At 38.5% G+C, this 17,133-nt stretch overlaps 1 protein-coding gene across 4 annotated transcripts in view; it reads left to right on the forward strand.

Moving 5' to 3' along the window:
- Positions 1-17,133, forward strand: part of Tet (Ten-Eleven Translocation (TET) family protein) — an 841,485-nt gene that overhangs the window by 57,998 nt on the left and 766,354 nt on the right. The window lies entirely within an intron of this gene.

Below are 17,133 nucleotides of genomic sequence, written 5' to 3' on the forward strand. Positions count from 1 at the left end.
GATAGTATACGATTAAACAACATTATACAAGTATTATAATTTGAAAGAGAATTTGTTTTCGATTCAAACGACGGACTTCAGACCCGAACAAATTTACTATAGTTCAAAACTGACCAACTTTTAGCAAGCTAATCGCTTGAGACGGCGAGTACCGAAGACGATTTAGTGGTGAGCTGTGCCAGTTTTACGCAGACATGAATATCGTTCAGCGAATTGATGCGCAGCGGCTACGCTGGCTAGGCCTTGTTATGCGAATAAAAGAGGATGCTCCGTCTAAGAAAGTTTTTTAACGGAACCCGCCAAGGGTAGCAAAAGAAGAGTGCGGCCCCACTCCGCTGAAAGGACCAGTTGGAAAACGATTTAAATTCCCTTGGTGTGACCAATTGGCGCCAGTTTACCCAAAGAAGAAGCAATTGGCGCGCCTTGTTGGACGGTCACACTCGTTTAAATGGTTAAGCTCCAATTAATTAAGTAATCGCTACCGGGAAATAGAACTTCCTAAAACAGGCCCTACAAATATATATTCACATACATTGACATATGCTCTTATATGCATAAGTATGATAATAGATATGTACAGTGGCTACTAGAAATATGGCAGTAACAATATTTAGCAAAATCTATAAATTAAATTCATCTTTTTTTTATTTTCGATATTTTAAGAAAAAACTTTCATGAGTTTTGTAATTGAAGCCATACTATAAGAATTTGAAGGTTGATTCTTACTTACTTACTTAATTGGCGCTTAACCGTCTAAGCTGTTACGGCCGTCCATCAAGGCGCGCCAGTCGCTCCTTCGCTCCGCCAACCGGCGTCAATTGGTCACATAAAGGGAGTTTAAATCGTTTTCCACCTAGTCCTTCCAACGGAGTGGGGGCCGCCCTCTACCTCTGCTTCCATAGGCGGATTCCGATAGAAACACTTTCCTGGTCGGAGCATCATCTTTCATTCGCAAAACATGGCCTAAGCGTGAGGCGTAAGCAGACAACTTTTGAAATCTAATCGTTTCTATATTTACGACTAACTTTGCAATTTTTCTTGGTTGCGAAGACTTCAAAGAACAGCAGAGAACAGTTACTGAGCCGAAACTGGGGAGGTATATGGCCGGAAGGGTAGAAGAACCCATACCCTTGGCGAATACTCCAGACGAAGGATTATTTGCGAATACCGCAGCAGAAGAGCGGTGCTTTTGCTGCGTTTGTCAGAAAATAGTAAACTATGGACGGTCACACTCTTCTCACGTGCAGGGGACGGTTGCATCAAACGTGGTTTCTGAGCTTGATCCCAGTATCTGTCGACCCCGCTTCCAGCTCAACCTATCTACGAAGCTTACGTCGCTCACCAGCCCCTATGAATTTCTTCCCCTCCTCTTCCGGTAGCTGTACACTAGAGGGGCACCGAAATAGATTCCTAGACCCTGTCACTATGTGTACCATTTGCTAACACAGAATATATACGTTTGCTTCATCTGCCCAGTGCAGTTCCTGTCTCGGACAATACTACTTTCCTAGATGTTGTGGACTCAGCAACGGTACTTATCCGAATGGTGCTTTTGTTGGCAGTGCTGCTAAGCGTCCCTTCAGGCAATGCAAATCTTGAAATCATAAGCATCTACATCCCCTCTGTCACCTGCTGATCAAGTGGCTACTGCCCTGACATTTGTGCTCTACTCACTGCGGATAATCGCAAAGTTTTAGGCATTTTAAATGCCCATGACGAACTGTAGGACTCCAACATACAGCATATAACAAAGGGTGATGTTAGCAGAACAAGTATATGACAGGACGTTCTGCAATGTGAACGAAGAAGTCTTCATGCTTGTGGAAGGACATTGCTTTATAGCTAGTGCGAAATTTCAAAAGTCAGCGAAGGACTCATTAACTATGTATGCTGGCAGCCGATACTAACCCTAGCATCGGACTACCTGCTGTATTCCTCTCGTTGGAGCGATAAAAAGGTTCTTCACATCAAATGCGCGAGCCCTTTCTGCAAGCAACATGTAATGTATTCCTCGGTTGACAAAACTAGACGGCAGGGAAATAGACGTCCACACAAACATAAGCACAGCGCTTCTCCCAGTACTATTACCGCTAAATAGCTTGAAGAAGCCATCAAACAAGCTAAACAATTGAAACCAATAAGTCCGGACGGGATTCAGTTACCTGGCGCGTAGCTTCAAGGGCGTGGGTAGGACTACTAAAACATGGAAAACCAGAAATCGAAAACGTTTTTGCTATAGTTTCAGTAACAATCTTCATGGAAGGTTTTACTTAAAATATCGAAAAAAGGAACTTACTTAAGGATATGTTGATAAAAATTACCCTGCTATTTTTCTGTTTGCTAATATATGTAGGTATGATAACAGGTATGTATGTTTATTAGATTGGGTCGATTTATTAACCGATATCGCGTCATCGATTTTTCGATAGGATTTGGGCTCAGGAAAAAAGTTTCACTACGCATACCCAAAAAAATAATTTTCGAGCCTGCGAAAACAAAATGGCGACAGGGTCACCAAAACCCAAAAAATATTTTTGTTTTTTTTTGTTTCAAAAAACTGTTATCGCCAACGTTTTTACAACAGTTTTTTGAAAAAAAAAAAAGAAAAATTTTTTTGGTTTTGATCGAAAAATTTACACTTTAGCCATTTTTTTTAGTATGCGTAGGGAATTTTTTTTCCTGAACCCAAATCCTATCGAAAAATCGATGGTGTGACATCGGTTAACTTTCGTCCATACAAATCGACTCAGGTTAATATATATACATACATACATAGGTAATATTCTACATATATAGATGAAAAAATTCGACCAGTGAAGAAGAAGACTGCAATAAAATAAATAACAACACAAATAACTTGCAACTACATATAATAATAACGAAAATTAAAACAAATACAAAAACAAAAGCAACAATAAAACAATACAAAGTTAACAATAAAGCCAGTAATAATAACAGGAAAACCGAAACGGCGAAAAGGAATAAAAATAATGCTCATAAAACAACAACTGTTGAGCAAACCAATGAGCAGATGTTCACAAGTTGCAAACAAACAATTAAACCCCGTATGCAAACACATACACACCTTCATACATACGTACATATACATATATATGAATGTACGTAATTCGTTTAGTGGCGGAACAACAGCAGACGGCAATGCCGCTAAATCCCTCTACCTACAAAAAATTGTATACACTACGCCCGTAAAACTTACGTCGCATTATAATAAACCTTACAATTGGAGTCCTCCCATACATACAATGTAAGGAGTGTAACGTTTTCATAGTACTTCCGATCGCTGTTCAATGAAAAAACCGTTAACGTAATAGAATTTAAAAGTTTTAAGGGACTTATGCATTTATAAAGCATTGCACTTTGATATATAACCAAACTCCTTTTCACTTCGATAGTAATATCTCTTTTGAAGGACGCTTCAATCGAATGAAGCGCACATTAACACAAAACAAACAGTTCTTCCTATTAACGTTGAGGGGTCTGACAGGGGATCCAGCAAGAAATCTTCTTATTTCAAGCACACGTAGATCAAAATTTTTAAACGCACAAACCTATCCGTTGCTTGTGTCAGGATTTTACTAAGCATTAATGTTGATTTTGGGCGTGTGGCTTGGAAAGATATCCTTTCCAACCTCCCAAACAACGCAGCCATAATTTTGTGTGATAAATGCCTCGCTCAATTCAACATGCACGACCACTCTTATAACGGGAGTAAGGAAATTTTCAGTTTCAACAGGGGTTGGACCATACGGATGCTGCTGTGATAGGTGTCGGTCCAATTTCTTAGAAACAAAATCGACGTCTGATTTAACTGAATTGATAGCAACATGCTTAAAGTCCAAGTTTCTCCGAGGTGCAGCGCTATATATTAGCATGGCAGGCGGTCATTAAAATTATCCCAAAAAAGGGCCTTATTTTAAGATAACTCAACCGAATTTCTTAAAATTCACAAAATAGCTGCGTAGACATCCAGTGAATGTTCCTGATAAGTTTTTTCGGGAAATGAACAAGATACTGATAAATTCTAAACCATCATATGTATTTGGAGTGCAACTGCAGCATAGCCTTTCCAAGCTTCTTAATCATCTCATTGTGTCCAAGGTGACATTGCACGCTTCCGTCCATTTTTCGATACTTTGGAGCATACACATGATTGCCTTCGTAAACGTCCTTCTTAAATATGCTGGGTAGTTTACATCTAAAGCTTTACAACATCCGGCATTCAAAAATTTGTAGTGTACATCCTCTATTGTTTCGTCTCCGCAGTGGTCGCATATGCTATTTTCTTCGTGTTTGAAGCTGTGAAGGTATTCCTTAAAACATCCATGCCCAGTTGAGAGCCGGTTTAGGTAGAAATCCACTTCGTCATGAGAACGATACTAGTCTTTTCGTCTTGTCTTTGTCATCGCATCTTATTTGTTTAGATGATACTTTTTTTGATACCTTTTCATTTTCACACTTACTCTAGGTTGGTTTTTGATGATAGCCTCCTGGCTTCCATAATCCCGAGATATTTTACTACTGGGAGCGTGTCAATATCACTTGCACTACTTTTTCCCTACTTCATATGAGCACTACCTATGTGTTTTGCTCCACGAGCTGTAATCCTTGCTGCGTGAGCCAAGACTGAATCCATACATAGGTAGGCATGCTTTCGCTAGCTGGCTTTTTCACGATTTGATCTACATAGCTCAACATCTGACGTAGTGGAATGCTCTCGCTGAATGCATGTTTGATAGCGAACACACGGAAAAACAGCTTTTTTTAACATCTTGTTTTTTAAGAAGAACGAAAGAAAATATTTCAAAGTTTAATTGCAAGTAAGAAATATTTCAATCGAGTGAGGCGTTGTTGCTGTGTAAACTAAAATTTTATGATTTTTTCAATATTTAACAACTTGCGCTCTTATAAATTCCATCACATTAGCTGTGTTTTTTTTTACATCTATAGACGTTTCCACTTATACTTTATATGGACTGCTAAGTGTCAAACTTTAAATACACCACTGAAATTGCTGCGCATAATATTTGTACTACTATATTTCAATACGCATTATACTCAGATGTAACTGAAATATGTGTATATGTTTCACCCTCTACACTAATTCTATGTATTCTATGCGTGTCCACTATTCATCGCAACTGATTCAGCTATATGTTATACATTATGGCCACCAGAGATTTGTGTCTCCGATTTTAGGTACACCCTGTTCTGTAGCTAGTTATTTAACCAGTGCCGCTAGATGGGTCTACTAAGCATTATATAGGCGAGGATAGGCGTTTTTTTACGCGCAAAAGTAAACGTATACGCGTGTAAAAAAAGCACGGCTATTATATCGAAGTTAACCACCTCACATAGTTAAGCTTTAAAGTGCAAAACTCGTTTTCAAATCAGAGCTTTTTGTGCCGAGTTATCGCATTATATCGAGATCTACCGACTTTATTTTATAAGATGTATATAGATGTTGCGCTTGAGTCCATGTAGTATTCCTTATTATTACAATTGCATACACCATTTGTGATGGGTATAATGTACATGAATTGTGCATGCATTTGTTTTAGTTTTTTTTCTTTGGCCATGGAAGGAATTGAATTTAAACCAAACCAAGCGTACAACAAAAACACCGATACCGAAACGACAGACAAGATGAACAAATTAGCAGACACCGAACGCCCTATATCTATGCAAACTAACATATAGTTACATATACATATGTATATGTATCTGGTGGAACTTCGAATATGAATATGTATCTGGTGTCGTTCCCTACTTAGTGCTATCCTTGCATCCCTGCATAACGTTGGATCCTGTGTTCCATTCTGGTCAAATTGGTTAGTTTGGGTTGAACTGGTCGGCCAATAAAGACCTCACATAAGATGTATGTGTCCATAGTGTTACAAGAATTGGTTTTTCGACCAAACGAAAACACCCCAATAAAGCGCCAAGACGTATGCCATCGAATAACTCCGTCTTCTGGGCTAATACTTAAAGCTTTCTAGGGCCTAGCTTAATTGCTGCCTTGTGATCTTGCAGCTTTGCCGCCCCTAATACCTGGAACCTTGACCTTGAAAGCACAAGACCCGAATTGTGTCATATCTCAATTCCTTTTATGTCCTTAAAAACAAAAATATAACGGTTGCACTACTGGGTATAAAATATGATTTAAAAATTGGCGCGCAGAAAATTCATGTAGATATATCGTTTAGAAAAACGGAAAGCCAAAACCAAACGGAGTATGATAATTGTACCGACAACTTCCGAACCACAAAAGATAATGACCGAGTAGGCAAGCAGCAAGTGAAACGATATCGGTCTCGCACAGCTTTCAGAATAAGAAAAATATTTCGTCATTAACTTTTAAACAATTTTTCTTTTAATTTATTTTCACCTGGACGTACATACATATCTGTATACAATTTTTTGCATGCCACTTCATTTGTTGTTGTTGTTGTTGTTGTTGCAGGCGTGAAAAATTGAGCGTTGTTTTGTGAAACACAGCTGATTTCGACGCATCAATTCATTCATCCTACAGAAAGTGACGCTGCTCATGCGCATAAACCGGACAGTTCGTATCCACTTTAAAACATAAAACACAACAACAAATCAAAACAAGTAAGGACGGGACTGTCTTTTATGAAATATTTCTATCTGAACGATCGGTTGTATGGGATATATACTATATATAGCTCCGATCAAAGTGATTTTTTCAGAAAATCTTCTATGATATATTAGGATATATATAATCGAGTTTCACGTTTATACTTACTAAATTGCGGCAGGAATGACCAAAATCGTCTTATCTGAACTATCGGTTGTATGGGAGATATATGTTATAGTGGTCCGATCCTACCGGATCCGACAAATGTCCAATATAATACAAAAATACATCCTTGTGCCAAATTTCATTGAGATACCTCAAAATTTGAGGGACTAGTTTGCGTTCAAAGAGACAGACGGACGGACGGACGGTCAGACGGACATGGCTATATCAACTCAGTTCGTCGCCCTGATCAATTCGGTATACTTAATGATGCATCTATCTTCTATATTTCTCAACGTTACAAACATCGGACCAAAGTTAATATACCATTTCATGTTCATGAAAGGTATAAAAACACCAGCAGCAATTTTAGCACAATTTTGTTGTAGCACTTTAACAAAATTTTGCTTACGTGCTTATGTGTGTAGTAACTTACATGTTGTTAAACATGTTGCAGCTGCTAAAGTTGTAATGAGAAAATAAATCGTCGTCCGATGGACAATTTCTATACCGAGCTGTGCTTAGAACACTAAGGGTCGTTCTTCGAACAACGACAGCTGGCGCTGTATTTGCGTGAAATCGGTGATATGTCATATAAAGTGCGAGGTAGCGTTAACAGATGATGGCGAAATAGGTCCTGGGTTTTCAGCTGTTGTTATGGTATGAAGAAGGGCAAAGTAATTACAACTTATCAGCGTTGAAACATATCTGCTCGAAAGTTCATCGCCTCATATAGTAGGCTAAACTGGTCGATCCGTCAGGTCCTCAAATAAACTGCCATGTCTATTGAAGGATATCGGATGATAAGCACGCCCATGTTCCCATTTTGTCCATACATTTTCTCAAAAGCCGTTCTATCGAATAATCCAAGGGTCAGCTTATTTGTTGTTGTCATCGCCTAGACTTTGGCGCCGTACATCAGAGTGGTATTGAACAGAGGCTTACAGAGTAGGATTTTTGTTTGTCGATATAGGAAATTTCATTTCAATTGTTTACTTTATCCAAAGTCGTTAGCGGGATCAGATTACGGTGACTTAGGCCCATCAGGCTTGAACAGTAGGCTCGACTTTTTTCAGATAAAGCAGCAGCTGTTAAAATTATTTGACTCACCAAGGATCATTTGTCAATAATGATGGGTCTTAGACGGCTCACAATTCAATGGAATTCCATGGAAAAGCCTTCTTGCTGCCCCTACATGAAGAATGGTGTGGTGGAATTATCGAGGCGTTTCATAGTTGACTGAATTGCGGTTTCGGCTAAGATCTCCGGAGGACTTATCCAGGGTCAACATCAGTCTCCTTCGAAACTATATCGTTACCACACAACGTCACCGTTATATTTTGTGGTATCGCAAGGAACCTTATTTTTTGGCCTAGGGAGAATAGCTTACCGGGGTAGCTACCACTCAACCCAAAGTAACCTAGCACCTTGGACCAAGTCTTCCAGAGAAAACTGTCTCTGCAAAGCTGTGATCAACTTCTTAGCAACCAGTGCGAGTTTAATTTATCTTTTCATATCATAAGCTGATAGTATAGCTATGTGTGTATAGTTCTGGTCTATAAATCTAATTTAAACATCAAAGCGAACATTTCTTAGTCCATGGCAGAAATATTCATTTGTTTCGAATCCGATTCCGACAACAACATAAATACAGCAAGGGCATCCAGTCACATATGGCAGACTTTAGTGGATACTTTCTCTCAACATCCCCCACATTGTAAGCTAATTTACGTGATAAATATTCACCCAAGGAGCTAGATGTTGGGCATGGTAAGAGGGCCATTAGAAAGTGCTTGTCGAAGTGGGAACTTTGTGAATTCAACAAGTTCACAACTAGATATATAATTTCGGTTGCAACCTCAATTAGACTTCCATATTGTTTCATTTTATGGACTCCAACTTCTTCTTCTTCGTTATTGTTGTTGCAATTTGTGCACTCAATTTCATTGGTACGCTATCAATGAATATTGACGTGCGCATTTTTTCAACCACTACGCTGCGTGAATTGCTTTTATTTGTTGTGTTTCGTTTCGAGTTCCTTTTTTGGTCTCTTTGACTTTTTTGTCTTAATTTACAACTATCAGCGGCGATCCGTCTTCTTCAGGTTTCATTGATATCGCATACGAATCCTTTTTTTGTTGTTTTATGCATACTTTTTTTGGTGGGCAAACTTGTTTTCGTGGACTATTTTTATACAGCAGCTGCAAATATGTTGTTAACTGTATTTTAAATAACAGTTATTCGCGTTTGTGATCGATAAACGAGACATTTGAACTTTTACGTGCCTCCACAAAGTGGCTTTTTTGCGGAATCTCGTAATTTCTTTCGGTTTTTCTTTTATGAACGCTATGTCAATGCCCTTAAGAATCTTAGTATTGTTTTAAATCGCTTCACGATAACCGTTTCGTAAGCTTCTGATATTATGCAACAGGTGACTTACCAAGCTTTATCTAATGCATATTCCAGTAAGTTGTCCATTTTTTGCACGCCAGTGTGAAGAAAAACGCAGTTCGTGAAATTGTCTGGGTATTATTATTATAAGGCTCCGATGCACTGCGATATTTATTTAGATCTCTTGTGCTTGAACTTTCATCCCGTATAGTACCCAGTGACCGCTCGTAAGTCCTCTCTGCGTAAATTAGTGAATTTGGCTGATACTCTCGTTGCTGTGATTATAAAAAACTTTATAATTCCACAGACGGGTTCTGGACTATAGAATGCTGATATAGCACCATGCTTGGCTGGGTATGTTCATTACCTACGTCTCCCCTATACCCGGGAACCCGATGTTTTTTGGGGGTGAGACGTCATCATTGATTCAGACTTCTCATTCTCGGCGACTTTTATCCGTGTCTATGACGCACCTTGACAAAAGATCTATTGATCTATAGCCATTATTGGTTAGCGTGATAGCGAAAAAGAAACAAGGCCCACTTCGCGTTCCAATGAACAGTTATCTAGATCCGATAGAAACGCAAATGCAACAACAATGTGATCCACATGCATCAATTTGTTTTGCAAATGCATGTTACTTTTTCCGTCTAACTCTGCCCTCCCCCCATTCAATTTATCCTAATCCTTTTATTCACTCCACCCTCCATCTTTTTCGCTTCATCTATCTCTAGTTTCGTCTCATTCTACCTCTTTCTCAGTCTCCTTCTCCCTTTTCTCTACTCTCAAGTTCTTCTCATTCTTCTTCATCCCTTATTGCCAGTAAAAGAGGGTGGTATATATTTCGTTCCAGTCCCATTCCGAGTCCCAGTCCCAGCCACACTCCGAGTCTCAATCCCAGTCCTTAACCCAGTTCCAGTCCGTCACTTGTCTACTTCCTGGAAAAAAGGATCGTAAATACTAATATATGCAAATTTATATACCAAATTTCAGGCAACTCGAAAGGACGTATGTAAATAGGTATGTGGGTATTGTTAATTCATGTGTTAATTTCGGTTTCGCATGCATATTTATCAGTTTTGCTAGGTTGATGCGACTAAATCGAATCTCACAATGAAAATTACTTTAAAGCTCTCAGCAACAGCTTTCATTTGATATCCATATTATACACACATTCTAGGGGTATCCGGGTCCACGTTTTGGCTTATATCTGGAGACCGTACTCACCCAGCGGTATAAAACTTACTCTGAGCTAAGCACACACGAACAGCTTCATTTCGGTACCCATAACGTAAAAACTATCTAGACGTTCACGGGCCCACGTTTTGGCCTATACCTCGAGACCATAGACACCTAGGGGTATGAAAATTACCCTCTACTAAAGCACTCATCAACAGCTTTCATTTGATATCCATATTCTATAAACACATTCTAGGGGTACCCGGGTCCACGTTTTGGCCTATATCTCGAGACACTGTGCGTCAATGTGCAACCACCGCGCGAGGTATACGCAACTTATGTGAAAGTTTGTACAAAATCGATCGGCGCATCTTTGATTCTATAAGCCTCACACAAACGGATATTCATTTTTATACTCAACTGAGCAGAGCTCACAGAGTATATTAAAAAAGGCCATAATTCTATACCAAATAAGAAAAATGGGATGAAATATGGTGATTCTGGGTCACCCTGATCCACATTTTGGTCGATATATCGAAAACGCCTTCACATATACTACTAAGGGCCACTCCCTTTTAAAACCCTCATTAATACCTTTAATTTGATACCAATATCGTACAAACACATTTTATAGTAACCCCTGGTCCACCTTTTTGGCGATTTCTCGAAAAAGCGTCCACCTATAGAACTATGGCCTACTCCCTTATAAAATACTCTTTAATACCTTCCATTTGTTACCCATGTCATACAAACACATTCCAGGGTTACCCTAGGTTCATTTTCCTGTATGGTGATTTTCCCTTATTTTGTCTCCAAAGCTCTCAGCTGAGTATGTAAAGTTCGGTTGCGCCCGAACTTAGCTTTCTTTACTTGTTATATACATAGATTATAGCCGCCTTTTTAAAGATTTGCACGGTATCGGCTCGCCTGGGCTTTGGTTAACCAGAATCAGAAATTTCCGAAATGTACAAGTTGTCATGTAGCGCATGATATGTGCAGTCAAATAATGTCTTAATTGATTTTAAAACTAGGGCTGTGAAATTTTTGAAGTCTAAGCATGTCAGATCCTTGACACCGATGCCCCTTTCCCCCTACTTCAGGAAGAAACCCATTCTTGATATTGGTAGTGTTTTGGAAAAGGATGAAACAAGAGCTCTATTCGTTAATAATAGTGTGGATGTTTCTTGAAGCCTCGACGTGAGCAAGGCAAATTCTCACGACACCCGGTAGCACAACACCAACAAGAACAATAAGTGGAGACGCCACTTACAGCCAACATCGAGAATCCAACATGAACGCACCCTAAATATTTCTAAGTATTTTACGGCGTAAAATGATTTTGAGCAAACTGTGAACCCGGAATGTGTCATCTACTCTTAGTATGCACATACACGAATAGTTTCCTGATGTCCGGCTGCCTATCCACGTTTGGTTGTTAAACAAGAATTTGTTACTAATTTGTAGCAACGACGGATAAAGAGCGATCTGTTTTGTTCGTGATAAAGTGGGACTGAACATATTTTGTGGAAATTCCACAAAAATCTTTTGTCATCAAAAATTTAACATGTAACAACAATAAGCAACGAAGCGTGTGTACTTTGCAAAGATAAATGAATTCAATTATAATGCACACGCGACATATTTACGTAAAAAGCAGAGATTGTTTTAGGGATGTTACGGAAGTGAGTTCAACGAACCGGAATAGGCTTATTCCAAAAGACTGATAAAATGCATATATATATATTTCTAGTTAAATATTAAGGTAGTAGTTGTAGCGGTAGTAGTTGAAGTGCTTGCAGTAAGCGAGTTACAAACTAAAACGGGAGGGGGGGGGGGGGGGGGGGGTGTGGAGTTGGATGACCTAGGTTGAACGCGGTCATTTCAAATCGATCGCGCGATAGTCGGGCTAGTATCTTAACAACTTCCCTGTCCCTATACAAAGCGCTTTGAGAATGCCCCACGCCTATTATTTTTTGTATTGCTTGATTGAATAATATGAATATATATTATAAAATATTATTTCTATAAATAATTGGACATATATTTACCTTATTTTAGCTATTTTATTTTGTGAGTCAAATGTGACTCCTGAATGTAGCAAAAAAAATTTTGTTTACCACGTTCAGTGATCACATGTGAACATATAGGACCATAAGAAATAATTTAAGTTTTCGAATAGCAATAACGGTAAATTGATATATAAATGTAACAAGCGTGTATTAGTGTGCTTTTTTGTTTAATTGAAGTAAGAAATATATACAAAAATTGAACAAAATGAGAAAAAGGTATCAGAAAAAAAATTTCGAAATTTTCTTTTATTTTCCTAATTTTAGGTCTTTCAATATACGCTCACATAGAGTTCACAAATATATAACGACACGTTCATACCAAGAAAGCGTCTTTAATTAGTATAAAGAAATGAGTCACATGTGACTCATGAACTTATTTCTATACGCTCTTGTGAGTCACATATGACCCATTGGACAGGGAAGTTGTTAAGTATAATTATCGGCACCGATAAAGCCGTCTAAAAGCTTTGGGGAGTCTCCTTGGTGCTAGAAGATTAGTAATACGATGTTTCCTCGCTAGTTAAGAGCTGTATCGCACTAGATTGAAGAGGTCTTGCCTTCGTGCTTGGAATACTGGACTGTTAAGTTTCTCTGTTCATCACAGTATCCCTTCATGAAAATGTCCTGGCCCATAACTTGCCGACAAGATTTTACTTTTATCAACCAGGTCTTTATTTACTGTAGGTCATTAATCAACTATCTTCGAGGTGTAAGACTGCAAGGAGTGCAAGGCTGCCCGGCTATACATGTATCTGAAAGATAACTCGGGAGCTGTTCTTTGGTATCAATTACCTTAAAACTAGCCCTGTTATCATCCAGTTTTGATTCAAATAGCCCTATTAAAGAGTTCTGAATCAGGTTTAAATATATACAATTTCGGTTTGCCGGAGCAGTTACCCTGCAATAGATACCATGAAGCTAATTGACATCCAAAGCTTAGTAAACGTTGCACCATTTAATTGAAAGGTAACCAAATGAGAGGAAAAATTATGCCCCTTGAGAGCATCTATCATATATAGCTCACAATGGGTGAGTTATTCCACGCAAATTTAGTTTCTTTACCATGCATACCGCTTAGCGACTTGAGATTGTTTACTAAACAAGGCAATTAAGTAACTAAGGTCAATTAGTCGATACTGGTAAGCACATACTGGTAAGCAACGACTGACCTACGCTCTGTATTATACATATCACTGTGACTCCCCGCGGGAGTCAGCCAAGCGCTAAGAATAAATGCTATACACTTACTTACATTTTAATGGTACGTTACTTATTAGATATGAGTCTGTATAATCCGACACAGTCCCGCCGCTTCCTGCAACTCGCATCTGTTTTTTTTATAGCTCAGTATATCTAGAAAGTACTTTCAGAAGTTGACTGCTGTTGTAGGAAAATGGAGCAAGATTCTGCAAGCATTGATGACTTTAGGCGAACGAACTTGCTATGAATCATCTGAAACGATTGCGAGGGTTCAAAGTACCTACGGCCTTGCTTGGATAGGACTGTTTCTTTTTTTTTCTTCTCGAACTTAACAAACGACATTGGGGTTTCGCACCGTTGGTTGGAGATGAATTTTACTTACAATGGACAATGGACATCTGTGCTTACGGCACGGGGGAGTCCAAAATGTAAGCGATTGGTGAGTGTAAGCGTAGTCCTGGGAAGTTGTATTTTGTATCGGCGAATATAGAATGTAAGTATATTAACGGAAAAGAAAGAAAATAAAAGAAAAGAAAGGAAAGGAAAAGAAAAGGAAAGAAATGGAAAGAAGAGAAGAGAAGAGATGAGAAGAGAAGAGAAGAGAAGAGAAGAGAAAAGAAGAGAAGAGAAGTGAAGAGAAGAGAAGAGAAGAGAAGAGAAGAGAAGAGAAGAGAAGAGAAGAGAAGAGAAGAGAAGAGAAGAGAAGAGAAGAGAAGAGAAGAGAGAAGAGAAGAGAAGAGAAGAGAAGAGAAGAGAAGAGAAGAGAAGAGAAGAGAGAAGAGAAGAGAAGAAAACAAAAGGAAAGGAAATGAACAGAAAGTAGAAGGAAGGAAAAATAATTCGCTATAGAAAACATCGACATATTATAAGTTTGTTTCCTAAAAGTAATCGAAATATTGCTAAAAAGTTATTGAATTGTTATCGGAGTGTTATAGATATGCTACTAACAAGTTATCGATCTGTTATCAATAAGTCATCAGTTACGTTATCGAAAATTTAAAAATTTTACATCGCAAAGATTTCGATTTATTATTGGAATGTTTCGGCAACAACAAGCCAATATGAAACCGATAACTCGACAATAATTTCTCTCATATAATAAGCCAATAATAAAACAACAAAACGAAGCTCTTCTCAAATAGCCCCAAACATTTTGCTTTTGGTAAATTAAAATACATTAGTTTCTTAGACGTAAACCTGTGAGTTTACATATCGAACTTCACGAGTACTTGATACTCACACTTTTTTTCGATAGTCTTTGGGAGGTTGGGAATGTGGATCTTTCGCTTCAACTTAAGTTTATAAGGGAAAAGAAATTGTTTAGCAGGCAGTACTCTCTGAGGGCATTCGCAGCGAAAACCAGTGTCGCCAATTTGTCAGTCGGACTCTAAATTATATGTCAAATTTAGGTACCTATTATCCAAATATGCAATATGTCTAAGTATTTATGAAAATAAGTATGCATGACTCTTTTCACACTTCCTTCAATTTGTCATACTTACTGTCGTGTACTAATTTTTAATGAGAATAAATACGATCGAATATCCTTCCGCTGTGAAAATATATTATAATCATTATTGTTTTTAATAATATTTACTCAATGTGTACAAATACATGCCTACATACGTACAAAAAACCGCAAACTTGCATAGCGGACAGGTGCGATTGCGCGGCCAGGATTTCTTGATTCCTTCAGTTTATATCACTCGAAGCATTGAAATATTAATAAACGCGAACACAAGCGAAATAAAAAGGCAAAAACATTAAACAGACGAGAGGAAAGACAAAAGCAAGCGGCGAGGAAGCGAAACGAATTATATGTATGTATATAAATATGATAATGAGAGCTGCGGTCCAGGCGATCAGCAGATTCGTCAAAGGAAGGCAGTGAAAAAACAAATCCGTTTGCTTGGTGACAACCAATGCTAAAGGAAATCCAAAGTCTTGGATACCGGACATTCATAATAACAATGACAGTCAAAGAGCCTGTTGAGCTCTAGCTGATGCAGATGAATCCATGCACTTGGGAGCGAAGCACAAAAAAAGGCGCGGTGGAGGCAAAAGACGTGATATAAAACTACAGCATTTCACATGCAGAGATATTCCGGTATAATTTCTTTATGTATGTGTGTTCGAAAAAAAGGACAAGAAAAAAAAATGTAGATATATGAATTGAAAAGCAGCTGGCGGAATAAGAATCGAAAGCAAATTCGAGGATACGAAATGGCATACCGACAAATTGTTAAGCCGCGTTGCATCGAACAGCTGGGATAGAGGCACCTCGCTAAACCGGCTGAAATACGAGTGAGGCGAACTGAAGTAAGGCGCATGTGAAAGCGTGAACGACCAAAAACGTGCCTATATACTCAATTGAAAATTGAAAAAAAGGAGCAAGGCATAGAAATGAAAACAGCAAGAGAAAAAAAAATAATTTGGGAAGCAAACAAAAGGAAGTGGATCAGAAAAATGAGGATAAAAAACGTACATTGACCTCCTACTTTTGTGTCAGCCAACAACCTCAAAACAACAACCACTACAGCAGTCAAACCTAAAACAAAAATGAAGTACACGAGGATTCGCCAACAACAACAGTAATAACGACACCATATACCAATTGGCATTCATTTCGCTCCTATTGTGGTCATACAAATAAGCTAAAAATGGCCCCTGTAGGGACTACATCAATAACAGAAAAAATTACATTCAAAAAATAAAAGTAAAAAAAGTGGGGTTCAGGACTGTTCTCAAGGGTTTTTATTAGAGGTCCCATCAGTAGTTTCAATTATTTCAGACCATCTATACTAATTTAGAGGTTTTTTTTTATCAATTGCGAAAACTATAAATAGGTTAAAAATACAATCGATGACGTCTAAGCATTTGTTTGAACAAATCAAAGAGTAGGTAAGCCCACGGGCACGAGTTTCGACACTATACCTTATCGGCACCCCATACCATTGTTTTCTCCTCGATACTTCAATCAATCCGTCATCCTTTGTCAAATTTGGTTTCGAGGCAAACTGAGTTCGGCGTTGTATCATTATCAGCTCTGCGGAACGAAATTTGACACTGATGATAGCACAACGACAAGGGATTTGCGTTGTGCTACTTTTTAATTCTTTCTAATGATTGGTGGGACAGGACCTACATATTTTATGTCGACTCCGAACAGCAGCTGCAAGCAAATGCATTTTTTCTAAGAAGCTTTCAATGTCAGAAATACAATCGGAGTGTTGGACAAACCACTACCTATAGGCTATCCCGCCGAGAAAAATTTACATCTAAAAAAAATTTTTCTAAGGGTTTCGTTGCTTTCCAACCGAACACGCTACGTCTTTGCACACGGTAACGTAGGGATTAATTAAGGAAGTAATATGTCGTAGTTGAGAAATCATTAAGCTATCTTATATTGCCTTTCATACCGCTGAAGTTGCCACTATCAAAGATGTGGTGGACGAGATGCTCTCCAATGCCTTACGGAGTCTAACCTTTACTCGGGCTGTACAGCGGCCAAAAAAG

Source organism: Eurosta solidaginis, chromosome 5, assembly GCF_040869045.1.
Source record: "Eurosta solidaginis isolate ZX-2024a chromosome 5, ASM4086904v1, whole genome shotgun sequence".
Classification (NCBI taxonomy): Eukaryota; Metazoa; Arthropoda; class Insecta; order Diptera; family Tephritidae; genus Eurosta; species Eurosta solidaginis.